We start from the raw sequence: 15366 nt of genomic DNA, 5'->3' as shown, positions 1-15366 counted from the left end.
AGAGCTCTATTTCAGAGCTGTGGACTTTCATCTGGGCATGAATTGTACACTGCACAGGGAGGTTGGTTAATTATTATGCCTGATCATGCCTCATCACTTGAGGTGATCAAACTGAAATAGCCTCATGCTGAATGTCAATAAATCTGGAAAACACCTTAAGGTAAATTGCATCATTCTCAGATGGGGCATAAGTATTTTTGCTTGGTTTATCACAAAGGCTGGCTTGCCAGCTAAACCCCAAACGGGAACATAGCAGTAGCTCTTTATATGGTATTTTCATTTCCCACACACCTTTTCAAACAATTGTTTTATTCTAGTTTTTTTGTTTTGATTTGTTTTTGTTTGTTTTGTTTGTTTGTTTGTTTTCCTCCAGAATATCATGTCTGTTAGTTTAAACCTGGATAAGAAATTGGGTGTATGTGAACCTTTGTGCGTCAGCACAGCTGTACATATGGTGGTGCTGTAAGTGGGTTTGGGTTGGCTGGTTCATGTGTGATGAGTAGGATCTGATAAGGTGCCAACAGAAACAACCCTTCTCCACTGCTGGAGTGTCCGGGCAGCCAGTTGGACCAGAAACAAACGTGCCAGTCCCTGTCTAACCTACACCATGGACAGGAGCTAGAGCTTGTCCAAGGCTACCCTAGCGTGAATTTATTGACTCAACAGGGAGGACCAGTTGTGACTGAGATGTGTTTAGCTGTGATGTTTCCTGTCGCACTACTGCGCAACCCTAACCACAAGCACTCTATCCGAAACATCATCTGGCTTTTGTTACGGCCAAGGAAAAGTCCCTTAAATTTTCAGTGCCTTCTGAGCTGTATTCCCAATTTCCCATTGCATTAAGGTAAAGTACATAGGATCACGAGGAAATTGCAGCTTGCAGTATTTGGCACAGTTGGCAAAAGCAGGCACTTGTTCTGGTTTCTCCAAGTCACTTTCCTACTGCCTGCCACATCCCACGGCCTCATGAGGTGTTATGGGGTCTCTGACCCACTGGTGACTTGGCAATTTGTGTTGTGCTGACACCACCACCCCATGGCAGTTCAGTGAGTTTCTTTGCTGGAGATGTCTTAATTCTCCCTGCCCGTCCCTGGCATTGTACCCCACCCTGTGACTTTCCCCTTTGTTATGCCTGGGGCAGAGATTGCTTAAATTGGTTGTGGTGCCAAGTGATTAATCAGAGCCGCTGGGAAAGCTCTCCTACAAATCCCCCCTCCCCTGCTTTCCTATCAAACAGGCAGGAGCCCTGAGTGGCTCTTAGAATCACAGACTGTCCTGAGCTGGAAGGGACACACAAGGATCATTGAGTCCAACTCCTGGCTGCACAATGACCAGCCAAAAAACAAACCATGTGTCTGAGAACACTGTCCAAATGCTCCTTGAACTCCAGCAGGCTCGGTGCCATGTTCGCTGCCCTGGGCAGCCTGTCCCAGTGCCCGACCACTGTCTGGATGCAGAACCTTTCCCTAACCCCCAGCCTGACCCTCCCCTGTCCCAGCTCCATGCCGTTCCCTCGGGTCCTGTCGCTGTCCCCAGAGAGCAGAGCTCAGCGCCTGCCCCTCCGCTCCCCTCGTGAGGGAGCTGCAGGCCGCCATGAGGCCTCCCCTCAGCCTGCTCTGCTCGGGGCTGAGCAAACCCAGGGACCTCAACTTCTCCTCGTATATCTACCCCTCTGGACCCTTCATCATCTTCGTAGCCCTTTTTAGGACACTCTATTAGTTTTATGTCCTGATATTGTGGCACCCCAAACTGCACACAGTACTGGAGGTGAGGCCGCACTGGCACAGAGCAGTGCCAGAGCCCTGTGCCTGCTGGGCTCTGCTCCCATTACACAGAGCAGCCATTGACTCCAGCCCCACTGCATGCTCTCCTCTGTCCCTCTTTCTTCTCAGCCCAACCCTCTGCAACCCTGCTTTTGTTCATCTGTTGACCTAACCCCTTCCCAGCAACCCCAGATGACAAAACCACGAACCAGACCAGCGGCGGGACACTCTGAAACCCCTCTCAACCTCCTGTGTCGCTAACCTTTCTACCCCAGCCCAGTGCCACAGCTGTGAGCACCTTGCTGTGTGGATCCACACCAGATCAGAGTGTGGATGCCCCAAGCAGGGGCCTGGGGTTGCGTACCACAGTGTCCCACCATGTCACCTACCATCACGCTGCCCCAGCATGCCAGAAAGCACTGCCACCACCAACCTGAGGCAGACCTCTGCTCCCAATTGCTTGGTGTGCTTTCCTAAATACCACTCTTAGCTTTATACCCCTCACTAAACCAAAGCTTTATTGCTGTGCTTCTGAAATAAACCTATTTCTATCCTTCATAAAGTAGCACTCCCTGCCTTGATGCCTCTTCCCTTTGCCACTTGTGATGACCATGGCACAGCAAGCCTGGAAAGCCTGCCCACGAGGAGTCCCTTCTGTGTGGATCTTGGTAATGCTCACTCATAACTCAGATTAAGATTTGTAAAATTTTATTGATTTGCAAAGGGAGCAGCTGTGGACCTTGGCTAAGAGCGATTGCCCTTTTTCTTTTCTTCGTTACCTGATGCTGCTCTTACCACAGAGGGCAGCCAGAGGGGCATGCATTTAAGAGTTCCCCAAGCCCTTTCTGATGTAACCTGTGTCTGGTGAAGTTGCTTGGTGTGCAATCACCACAGAAAAAAATCTGCTCTGCTCTCAGAGAGCACAGCCTCTGCAGCCACTGCTGGATCTGAGATCCTACACCTGCTGTCCCACAGGGAGGCCCATGGGCAGAGGCCATCTCCACCCCGGCAAACACCCTGATGGGGAATCCGCACCCCTGTTGTGAGCTTATGGAGCACGGCTGCCTCCTCAGCGTGCAGGGCTCAGGTGGGTTTCTCCCAACGCCTTGTCTGACACAGAGCAATGGGCAGGTGGGTCTGTGGGAGGAACAGACAGGGAGAGGCTCTGGCAGGGGCTTGACTCAGCCTTCAAGCCCTAGCAAGGGCCATGGCCAGCACCCTGCCTCATCCGTGCCAAGAGGCACAGGGACAGCAGCACCGCTCCCTGTGCTTTGTCCCCACCCGGGTACCTCCATGCCACCCGCCCACACCAGAGCTTCTGCTCCAGCCTCCTCCTGCAAAAGCCACATCAGCACTTTCTGAGTGTTTGCAGAAGTTTCAGGGCTTGATCCACGGTTCCTCGCTGCCACTCAGAAAATCCCTGTTGATCTCCCGGGCTTGGGCCTGGCCTGTGGGAAGGGTGTGACTCCTTAAAAACTCAGTGATGCCACCCAGCCTCTTTCTGCACAGCCCTTTTTGCAACACCAGAGCCCACAGCACACTGCAGCTGTGACCTCCTCGCAGCACTTCTGCCACCTGGGTGAGCAGTCCTCCTGGCCACCAAGGCCACCCACTGCAAGCAGCAGTGGCCGAGCACAACATGGGCCAGCATGCCCATGCTGATGTGTAGTCAAGCTCACAAAGCCACAAAAACACAACAACAACATCACGTAAAACATGACGACAACCTCCAGGAAGAACCAGACCGTGTCCTTTGGTGCCACCGATGAGCTGTGGGAAGGCTGGAAAAGAAAGCAGCTGGTGAAACCCTTGTTCCAGGCAAAGCACCGTCCCCAGCACTAAAGTCCACAACAGGAACACCTGGAATGACTCTCACAGTGTTTTGCTAGACCTGGGTGACACCAGAGGAAGAGTTTACTGCTGTTAATAGGGTGCATGATTGGGGTTTAATCAAACTATCTCCCAGGTAGGCGTGCAGGACAAGTTCAGTCGGTGATAATAAAGAATAGTTTAAAAGCATCCTCCAGAGCTTTAATAGACAGTCTGAAAAAACAGTCACAGTTACTCAGTATCCGGTTTCTTATCTAGTCAAAATTTAACTAGTTCCCGTAAAGTTTCTCAGTGCAGATAAGGCTGGAGCAGGGAGCAGGAGCGCTCACACCTCACGCACTGCAGCTGTCTGGGAGGCTTTGAGCTCCCCAGGAACCCCTGGCCCAAGGGGGCCATGCAGCCAGGTACTCAGCTCCACCAAGGACACCAGACCACCAGTGGGGTGCTGGTACTGGACATCATTTCCCCACTCCTCAATGAAACATAAACCTGTACATCCCTCTTCTCACTCAAACTGCAAGGAAACACGGCTGTCCTGTGTCCTCACATGCATTTTTGTTGAAGCTTTCTCTATATGAAGTGATTAATACATATATAGGCATTTATGCAGGTGCACAAATATGACACATTGTTAATATTTTGTACTAAAACGGAATAAATTAGCACTCCCTGCAAACACTTAAAACACTGGGTTGAAGGTTCAATTCTGTTTTGGCATCCCTGGTTATTAATCTTGTTAAAGCAGTATTTAAAGAGGATGAGAGAAGACAAAATCATCAAGCTACAAGAGTGAACTAGTCAAGATCAGAGAAGAACTGAGGATCCTTGGTGAAAGATCATTTTAGCAGCTACACAAGGGTAGAAGATCAATGGAAGTTAAAATGCACTTCTAGGAAAAATTTGAACTCCCCATCCAAGGCCCTGATTTCCCATGAACTGAACTGAGTCAGGGGTGAGAGCTGGCTTGCCTGCCTCTGCTCTGATCTGCACCTAGTGATGACAGAGAGAAATCAAATTATTCAGAGGTATAAATGAGAAAATTAATAATGCAATTGATAATTATGTCATCCAATCATGCTGGCATGGAGGGGGGCAGATGATGATACCCACAGAGGGTCAGATGCTGGAACTGCACTGACTGTATTGAATTTCATGGGGGCTCAGGAGTTATGGATCAAAGGGGAATACCATGCTACTCATGTTTCCTTCCTTGAAGCCTGATCACATGATATTTTTTGTGTTTATTCACTGCTTATTGCAAAATTCAGTGTCACGGCTGAGGCTGCTTGCAGCTTGCAGCATGCAAAGGGAGAGCCCGACCTGCCCACACTTTCTCCCACTGGCTCGTGGCATCTCCCCTCTTCTCCTGCCAGCACTGCTCTCCATCCCAGGGAAAGCAGGTACTTCCATCTGAAATCCCTTGTGCTAATTAGGAGCTAAAAAGATTTCTCGCTTGTGGGCAGGTGTTCAGTCACAGCGTGATGGGTGATTCACACCCCAAAATCCATGGCTGCCCTTGCCCTCTGAAGGGGCAGCCAGGCCCTGGTACCACCAGGAGATGCGAGGAAGCTGTGGGTGCCCGGGGACTCGCAGCTCATGCTGGAAGGTGCTGGGTGAATTTAATACCTGGAGGGTTGGGTGGCAGCTTAATGGGGGTTTTCTTCATTGCAGCTCTGAACGTAGGTGTCTGATATTTATTTAAATCCCGAGTACACGAAGAGTCTCTTGGATCTCATCCCAAACCTGTCTAATGCCTTTATTACCGTGCAGGAAAGCCTGGACCAGCAGTTGAAGGTTTGGGTAGTGGAAAGCATCCCACCAGCTGCTCACAAACCCCCAAAGACCCCTGAAGAGCCACACTCTGCCCTGAGGCATCCTCTCTGCAGGACTCAGCCAAAGGAGGACACAGCCTGGCCTCCCCTGGGCCTGGGGACGTGCAGCATTGCCTGGTGCATGCGTGATTCACCAGCTTAACTCAGTGCCCAGCAAGCTAACGCTCGCTGCTGGCAGTTCTGGTTTTACGTGGCCTCCTTCACCGAAAAGCTGGAAGGCATTATCCAGTTAACCATTGAAAAATTAATCACTGGAGAATAACCGTGCATTAAATGTCATTACAAAACCAGCAGCAAATGCATCTTTTCTTAATGGAACTGTTAGGAAAACACACTACTTTTTTTTTTTTTCTTTTTTTTTTTTTTTTGCACACAAGCAAAATAAAAGCAAATACCAGAAATGAGAGGGCCAAGAGACTTCAAGAAGTTGCATGGCCAGTCTGCAAGTCTGAAGCAGGATTTGGCTGATATGGCATGCTTGAGAGATAAGGACTATCTGTTTTTCTTGAGCTATGTCTAAAGCAGAAAAGCTGATCAGATTAACTAAACATTATATTTATCGCAATAAATTTCTGTGAAACTGTGATAGATATACTTCAATTCGTCTAAAACTTACATTACATTACTTTAGCTTCATTTGTTGATGCTAAACCAGTTTGAACATTGGGTAAATTCAGTGCTTTTTCCCCTTTCCCAGATGAGTCCCCAGTCCTTAAGGAATCATCTCCCACAAGTTGTCTCACTCCCTCCCCTGTCCTTTTGTCCTTCTGACTTGTTCCCCTCTGCCCAGCTGAATAAATTGTGCAGGAAGGGTGGAGAGCAACACCAGCATGGGCTACCTGCAGCCTGGTGGCTATGGCATTTTGCTGGGAGTATGAGGTAAAGGTTCGAGTCCTCTCAGGTCAAGCAAAGCAAAATCTGAATTCTGGGTGAGTCTGGAAAAAGCTAAGGGTGTCTCTACACTGTTATTTTCACCAGGGATAGGAACACAGTGCTGAAGTGAATCTCCTGATTTTCTTCACCCCACTGTTTTGGATTGTGCTATGGAGTCAGAATCACAGAACCAGCCAGGTTGGAAAAGACCTTCAAGATCATCAAGTCCAACCATCAACCTGACCTACCAAATCCCATCATACACCAGCTCCCTTAATGTCACGTCCACACATATTTTTTTAAATGCTTCCAGGGATGGTGATGCCACCACATCCCTGGGCAGCCCATTCCAATGCTTGACCACCCTCTCCCTGAGGAAATTCTTTCTAATATCCAACCTAAACCTCCCCTGGTGCATCTTAAGACTGTTTCCTTGCATCCTATTGCTTGTGACCTGAGAAAAGAGACCAACACCCTTTCACTCCAACCTCCTTTCGGGTAGTTGTAGACAGTCATGTAGTGCAGTAGCCAAAATCTGTTCTATAAATGAGACAGGTGTCTCTTTTCTCAAAAGAGAAGATCCATGGTTTGGGATTCTGCTGCGGGGACAGTTTATGCATTTAGCATGAAATCATCAGCACCAGCAGCTGCTCTTAGGAGAAAGCAAGGTGCTAAGCCTTTGGTGGGAACAGGTGTGGCAGTCACTTTCATGCCAGAGAAGGTCTTCTCTAAAGGGCCATTGGTGGTGTCGAACCTCAGAGAGGTGAGAGCACAGCTCCCAGGGCCATGGCTCACAAGCCTTAGCTATCTTAGGAAATGGTATAGAAATGTCACGTTCACCAAAAAGTGCTGGATATCAAAAATCTTGCCTGTAGCATACTGGAGAAAGTTTAGGCAACTCTCCCCATATCTTGCTTTGCCTTCCTGAATTTCAACGGGAGCACATGTTTTATTCCTGAAGCCAGATTGTGGTCCCAGCTCTGTCATATCACAATTCAAATGAGCTAAAGGAAAAAAGACAAACCTATGTGGCTGTTTTTATCGATCTTGCTGTGATTTTCACATCAGCAGGCAGTACAACTATGCTAGTGGGTAGTGCTGGAAGTGTGCTGAGTGCCATAGAAAAGAAAAAGAGATGCAAATCCAATTAAGTATGCAAACCGGAGCTACGCATAGCTAAAAGGGCAAGAACAATCTTGTTCTATGCCAACATTTCATGTCCCTGGAGCTATAGGCATGCAAGTGTATTTTGCTGATTTATAGGCAAAATTCCTGTTCCCAGCATGTACAATAAGCTTCACTACAATGCAACGTGTCTTGACACAAGGAAGAATGTACTCACCTGTGATTGTGGGCTGCAGTTTGGAAATAAAATGTTTCTACAGCAGTCCCTGGTGGGAACGGGAAACTGCACATACTAATCCCACCTCAAATTTCCTTGTAGCTTCACGGAAATATTGTCTGTCGGACTCTTTCCAGTAGATTCTATCTCCTTTGAAATTACAGAAACTGCTGCGATTGATTTACGAGCACCCTTACACTGACACTCTACACATAACAATTAAACACCTAGCAGTAACACCTCTTCATCAGTTTAGTCCTGATTCATTTCACATTTTTTTCCACGAGCTGAGTGTGCAAGGAGCTGCTGTAAAGTTGGTGGCTGGGGGCTGAGACAAAAGCAGCTCTGGCAAGGAAGGTCCAGCTCACAAAAGGCTGCAATCGTTTAATGCGTGTGGCTTTGGCATTTCCCCTTCAGGGTTCCCAAAATTCAGCCCCTCTTTCAAACTGTTTTACGTGGTCAGATACTAAAGGAATAGATCTGTTTTTCCATAGCCAATTTATTCTGCCAGCATTTACTCGTAAGAAAGTAAGGTTGTACGGGAACATTTAGGCATTGTGAAAGAATTTTGAGTAAGAGTGAGGAGTAACCTGTCAGAAACGTATTTCTTAACAAAAGAAATGATCTACTGGCCTGTAAAAATACCCCAGCAAGTCATCAAGTACCTGCTTAGCTGGAGCCTTCAAGTGCTCAGAGTACCTGGGTAATGCAAACATTGCAAAAGACAATGGTTTTCTTGGACGTCCACCTTTCCCTGCCCTTCATGCTGTATTTAAATAAAGTGAAGGGCAGATGCAGAAACATTCCTGGCCCAAGGAGTTTATTATTTCATTTTCTTGGGGTATTGGTTGAAAGGGATATGTCCTGTGTCTGTCTGGCTGTTTTCTGCAACCAACAGAAGAGACCTTGGTGCCTGCAACAATCACCTTCCCTGGGGCTCCATCATCCCCAGGGGAGGGAAGCTCCAGCCCTAAATGAATTTAGCAGTAATTACTGCTCCATTCCTTAATGATCTGGTCCCTTTGGCTTGGTCCAAGTCCAGCTGCTTTAGTCTATGAGTAGGGAACCTCCTGAGCTCTTTCCCCCAGCTCTGTGCAGCTCCAACACACCTGCATTTCCACAGAAATCCTGGAAAGACCTTCCAGGGAAGATCCTAGCAGTTTGCAGCTTATCTTTTTGAATACAACTGTTTCCCCAAAGAGCTTTGAAGTCCCTTCCCACAGCCTGAGCCAGGCCCAGGGAACAGCCGTTCTTCTCCCTGGTGCATTCTGCACACTGGGGACTCCTTGGTCCTCCCCAAAAGGAAATGCAGAACTGAGACAAGTTCTTAGTTTTTGCATCCTGTGGCAGCTGCTAACCAAAAGATTGGGAGAGTGACAGGGCTGAGAAGGCACTGCCCTTCTGGCAAGGAAATGGGACCCTTAGGAAAGCCAGAATTGGAAGTGCTATTGTGAAGTGTATAAAGATGTCAAGGAGAGGCTGAAACAGCAGCCAGACAGTTCATGCTGCAGAGGAGGGGTCCAGGGACTTCTTCACCAGTAGCCCTTGTACCCCAGGGATACTGCCATTCTCAGTCTTCTCCACCTCTTGTTGCCCAAAGCCAGGGAAGAGCCAACATCCTTACTCCTTTCCAACCTGTTACAGGCAAGGACTATAAAAATTATATGAATACAAAGCAACAACCACTTCACACTTCCCGAGGCTGTTCACAATGATTTAAACTGCCATTAATTGCTGACTCTTTCTATGAACAGCTCATGCAGTCTGGCTATTGTCTTCTATTGTAGACCAAAGTTATCAGAGTGTGGGTCTTAAATCATAAGCATTGGTCGTTATCAACCAGTCCCTCAAATACTGAAAGTCCACCTGCTTATACTTAGCATCCATTTACCACCTGCAGAAGTGCAGCAAAGAAATGTAGCACAAATTAAAATATGGGCACAGAAAGGGTCACACTCACTGGCCTCAGGACATTTTAGTCAACTGCAGAAAAATTATTTCATTAAAATATATTTATTTATTAATTTAACTTGTGTTACCCGAGTATCTAATACTTCATCTGGATTTATTCTTGTGTTTACATATCAGCTTTTACATCTCAAATGCACTGTCTGCGACTCGTGTTACCAGTCTGGGGTTTGTATGTGCCATGAACCCAGAGGAGTCCTTCCAAGCAGCAACACCACGCCATAGTCCAGCCCCACCTGCCCCAAGAGAAGCAGACCCTGCCTCCCTCTGACAAAGAGAGCTGCCCTCAGCTCAGCAGCATTTTCATGTCCTTTGCTGTTGGGTTTTGTCTCTGGTTGTTCCAGGTCAGCAGAATCGTTCTGCCAATCTGCCTTCACTCCCCGCTCTGCTGCTATGAGGTGGTGTACAGATCATCGCTGCTATCTTTTCAAGTCTGCGGAGCATCAATGAGCACACACTGTTTGAACCCTTTCTGAATGCTGTCTGGTGTCCAGCGTAGACATTGATGAAACACAGCGTTCACTCAAAACAGCCTACTCCCAAAGAGGAGGGGCAGATTTGGGCAGACACTACCGCCTCACCTATTTTGTGTTCTTTAAGGTTTGTTCATGGCTTGTACTTCCCCAGTGCAGCCTCTGTTATTTCATGGGGTAAGCTTCCAATTACCTTCTCAGCACATGCATAATTTGGTAATATACCCTTTTTTTCATCATATACTCAATGGCTTTTGGTCACACAGCCCTTCCTGAAGCCTACTGCTTCAGTTTCCTTTATTACTTCCTGTACAAACCAGAGTCTCACAGTCTTGCATAATTTCAGTTGACTTTCCAGCTCCAAATTGTTGCCCATTGACTAACAGCAGTCAAGCTTCAGCATGCAGCTGCCTGCTTGGTTTTGACATCATGGGCGCCCTCCTGGTGTTGTTTCTGCATAGGAGGACCAGTGCCAGCTTTGCACGTAGCTTTGCATGCTTCGGTGCCCAAATGCTCTCCAGGCACTGAAGATTTTCTCCCACCAGCATCAGTATGTGACCCGGTCATGCTATGCTCTCCTTGAATCTGCTCCACTGAGTACAGATGGCCACCAAAAATCAGCAGGTTTTAAACGTTCTCCAACTTATGCACATGACCACCTTGCAGAGTCCTAAATTATTTTCACCCCTAAGTGGCGATGGAGACCTTCTTCTTGAATAAAGAAAGAACTTTTGGCCTTGAGTTGTGAAGGAGCCATCTGATGGGATGAGTGACAAGTAGCAGAAATGCAAGTGAAAAAAAGTCTAAAATCTGGGAATGCAAAAAAAATGAGGAATCGAAAAAGAAATAGTGTGTCTGAGAAGATGACCTGCCCTTATTTCATCTCCTATGCCCATATGCATCTCCTATGGCTTCACATGTCCCATTGCTCCAGGGAGAAGCACTGTGCTTGGAGATGACACCCAAAGGGTCCTGAGGTTGCAGCTGACCCTGAGAGCCATGCAAACAGATGTGATCTCAGACCACAGCAGTCACTCAGCATAGATCTGTGGGTGGCACATTTTGGCGTGTAGCTTCTGCCTGGAAACCTCTTTGTAAAAGTCACTTTTTTTTTTTTAACTTTTTTTTTTTTTTTATATATTTTTTAAGAGCCCGAGGTTTTATCTGTGTGCCTTTAGTTCCTCATGACTCTTCCTTCCCAAGCGCAGTTCAATTACTTTGTCCTCGAATAGGTGAGCAAGAGGAAGTGTTTCCCACCATATATTTGCACTCAATAAATGACTGGGCTAATATGATGCATACATAGGTGCAACCAAGTCGTTACTGAATCATGCTGTCCTTGTTTTTAATCTGATTCAGGACTTGCACTTGAGACCTCAGCAAACTGCTGGATTAGTCACGTAAGTCAGTGATTTGAATATTGACAAAAGGAACCAGAGAAGGCACTTTTCTCAGATTGAATTGAAACAATGCAAAACATGAATCCAGCCCACTTTCCACGGTGGAATCATCCATCGTTTCTGGATGCTGCCTGCTCTCCCCACCCTTTCGCTTGAGCTCCTGTCACTGAGTCCACTGATTTACAGCAGAAGCTTTATTTTGAAAGCTCTCCTCCCACGTCCCCCCCTTCCCTCTGTGGGGGTGTACAGAATGGGCCCTTCTCCCACTGGTGGCATCCAGCCTGTCCTTCAGAGCCGCTGCCCACTCTCTGTCCTTTACAGCTTTCATCACCTTTGCCCTTAGCAATTTCTCTCCCCAGTCTTCAGTGCTTGCCACCAATTTCTCTCACTGGCTTCTTCTTATTCTTATCTCTGAATAAGCAAATTAATGTGGGCTTCTTCTAAGCTCTGTGTGCTCCAGGAGATATGGAAGAACAAAAGGTCCTCAGATAAGCATCAAAGATTGACGCGTTCTTGGCAAACCTGTTAAAACTCTAACAGCCTAAACTCTAATAGTTCATTTGCAGGTATGCAATTTGCATAACAAATGACAGGAATTAGCCAAAAGTTAGGTCTGCCACTAGTTCTGTCCTGTACCCTGCGCCCACTCTCCCCTGAGGGGAGATGATTTCTGAGGGACAGATGAAAGCACAGCCCTAGAAGCAAAGAACATCACAGTCATCCCTCACAAACCTTCCTCCGTTTGGGCCTGCAGAACACTGCATGACTGAGCTGGGGGTGAAACGGGACCCCTCTGTAGAAAGGGACTATCCCACCTCTGACAAGAGACCTGCAACCCTCTCCCAAAACATTTTTAGAGCAACAGATAAGAAATATAGGTTCTATCCACCAACTCTGTTTTATTTGTGAAAGTGATTGAGCTTTTGTGCACAAGCATGCCAGCAGCTCATGTGAGATGTGGCCAGGGGAAGGTGGGCCTGTGGACACCCCACAAGCTGCGAGGTCTGGCCAGGAAGGTGTCCTCCAGAGCCGCATGGCTTGGGTGAAGGACCTGGGATGGTGAGGCAGCCATACAAACCCGTCTGAATTAAGGAGAAAAGGCAAACAGACTCTACAAAACTGAATCCTTCTGGATGCCAGAAGGGGGTGAAACAAGGGCACAGGCTGCTACTGACACTTCAGAAGTATCACTGTAAAGTGTCACACTGTTGTTTTGTTTTGTTTTACAGCTGAATTAAACTGGTCTAAATTCTCTGTTATTCTACACATCCAATAGATCAGAAGGAGCCCAAGCTGTTTCATGTAACAACTTTGCAGAGTAATTTTAAGGAGTGATCTGGTAAAGATGGGTCTAACTCATGGAGGACAGTGGAGCACAGTTAGGCACTGTGACCCTCTCCAGGAACCTACTGAATTGCTTGAGCTGGTCAGTGAGCATAAGGAAGGGTTGATGTCTACTGCACTGGCTTCTTTTTTTCAGTGGTCTATGTGGTGCATTTTAAGAATCCAGTGCCATACATGAGACTTGGAGGGCAGGGCTTTACAGAGTCCAGCTCCTATGACCGGGTATTTGTGTTAGCCTGACTTTGTCAAGGCACTGTTGCATAAAATGTGAATGCTCATTTGTGTAAATGCTGGGATGGCAATTTACGTGAACATGAAAATAATGTTTGGACGCGTGTTTCAGACACTAATGTGTGTGGAAAGGTATCGAAGTAGACCAAACAGACAGCTCAAAGACTATCAAACTGTGGTGGTTTTGGTCTTAGCATGACTAAAATGAGTGTTTGAAGAATTAATGTGGAGACAAACCGGTTACACATGCTGAGTTGAACTGGGAAGGTACTTTTATTGCTGATGTTGGTGAAAAATGTCAGGTGTAACATATTTAGCTCAGCCTTGAAGAAATGAAAACTATTTCCAAAATACAATCTGACTCTATAGCTATATTTCCAGTTGGTCAAAAATAATTCTGCGTGACAAGTAGCAAGGAAGTTGCTAGGTGTTGAAAGAGCCTTGCTTTAACAGGAGTGATGAGTAAGGAGGTTGCTACAGATAGGATTTAGGAAAAATCAAAATACTTGTGAATAGTACATTAAAAACCTGATGCTTCATCATAATCAAAACCAAACCTGGCCATGAGGGATAGCAGAAGATCTTTTCCATAAGTGGATAGTTATCTTATCCATAGTGGATAATAAAATGGCAAATGAACCTCAGTGTCAGCTAGTGTAAACTAATACACAATGAGGAAAATCAATCTGAAGTATACCTGTTCAAGTAGATGTATGTACCCCAGGAGGTACCAGCTCTACCTGCTAGAAGTCTTAGGAAAAAAAATTGGAGTGACCATGGGAAAGTCAACTCCTTGCTCTGAGATGCCTGAAAAGTGGAAACAAGTAAATAAGGATTATAAGAAAATGATGGAGAATGCAGCAGAAAGCATTGTTTTGTACATATATAAACTGTGCATACTGCAAGTACTTGGACCATTCTCATTAAAAGGCATAAAGATTTGTGATGATGATGATAAAAGTATATAGCAGCTCCTGCATGACATGGATGCAAGAAATAAGGCTTTCCAGTGCAAAATACAAAGGATGGAGAGGATACAACAAAAATTTCTGCATTCATGAATGCAGAGAGGAGTTGAACAGGGAAACGATGACTGGCTATTATTCCTAGTGGTGAGGAGTCAAGAGTGTCCCATGAAATCATATAAAAACAGCTCTTAAATATTTGTTGTTGTTGTTTCACAATACGTAGTTAAGTTTTTGAGATAATTACTCTATGATTTTGTGGATTTTGACATATATATGGGATAAATGTGAAATATTTTTATAATCCAGATGCAGGCAACATCAAAACATTATACAAAGCAATGCCAGAAAGTGAACCAAAGGCTATTATAAGTATTCATCCAGACAGAGCCTCTGGAGGTGACTATGGGCTGTGAAATGAAGAGATGGAGACACAACCTTTGGAAATCTCTAAGGCAGATTACTGGAAGATGATGCCAAGAATTCTGAAATCTGGAAATAAGATAATAACCGTTTCTGCATTGAGAAAATTACAACAGTATTTTCCAGTTTTTATGAAATGCTTTCATTTCTGCATTATCTTACAACCCACAACATGAGCAAAGGATTTCTTTCGAGCATTACAGTTACTGATGTCAGATTTTTCAGACTTTGGTATTGTTTTATAAAATATAGCTGGTTCTTTCTGACATTTGTTCTTTTTCCTCTTCTTCTTCTTCCTCTTTTTCTTCTTCTTCAAGACCTTACATATCTGACTGTTTTCTACACCTCCCAGTGCAGAAGCAAAGTCACTTGGCCATTTTGCAGACACACACACACACACACAAGTGCTAGTTTTCTGTAATTGTTATCTATACAAATTACCAGATCAAGCTTAAATTACATTTGAATCACTGCTGATGAAAGCGTTCCTACTTCCAGGCACGCCTCATAAACCCCAGCTCCGTGCTTAGCACAATACGCGGGACAGATAACACACACAAATAAAACAAAATAAACACAACCATTCCCAGCGGCGCTTTAATGTTCTTGGAGAAGTTTTTATTATCTCACAGGCGATGGGCACGGCACTTCCCCATCTCCCAGCCTTTTCACACCCTCTCTGCAGCAGCAGCAGAGCGCTCTTTTCTGACAGGATTTTGGGCCACAGAAAAAACAAAAACAGGAAACCAAAACTGGGCTGTGAACGATGGTGTTGAGAAGACTGCGAAGGGGCAGCAGTGGGGGTGAAAGAGTGAAAAGGGGCTGGTGCCTCGGGTTTTGGGTGTGTGTCGGGGGGGCGGCCTGGCCTAGCCCCGGCCTGGCTGAGGCCCAGCCCCGGCCCCGCTCCCCGGCCCGGCCCCGG

This window comes from Anas acuta, chromosome 1 (assembly GCF_963932015.1).
Source record: "Anas acuta chromosome 1, bAnaAcu1.1, whole genome shotgun sequence".
In the NCBI taxonomy this organism is placed as follows: Eukaryota; Metazoa; Chordata; class Aves; order Anseriformes; family Anatidae; genus Anas; species Anas acuta.
This window is presented reverse-complemented; position numbering follows the sequence as displayed.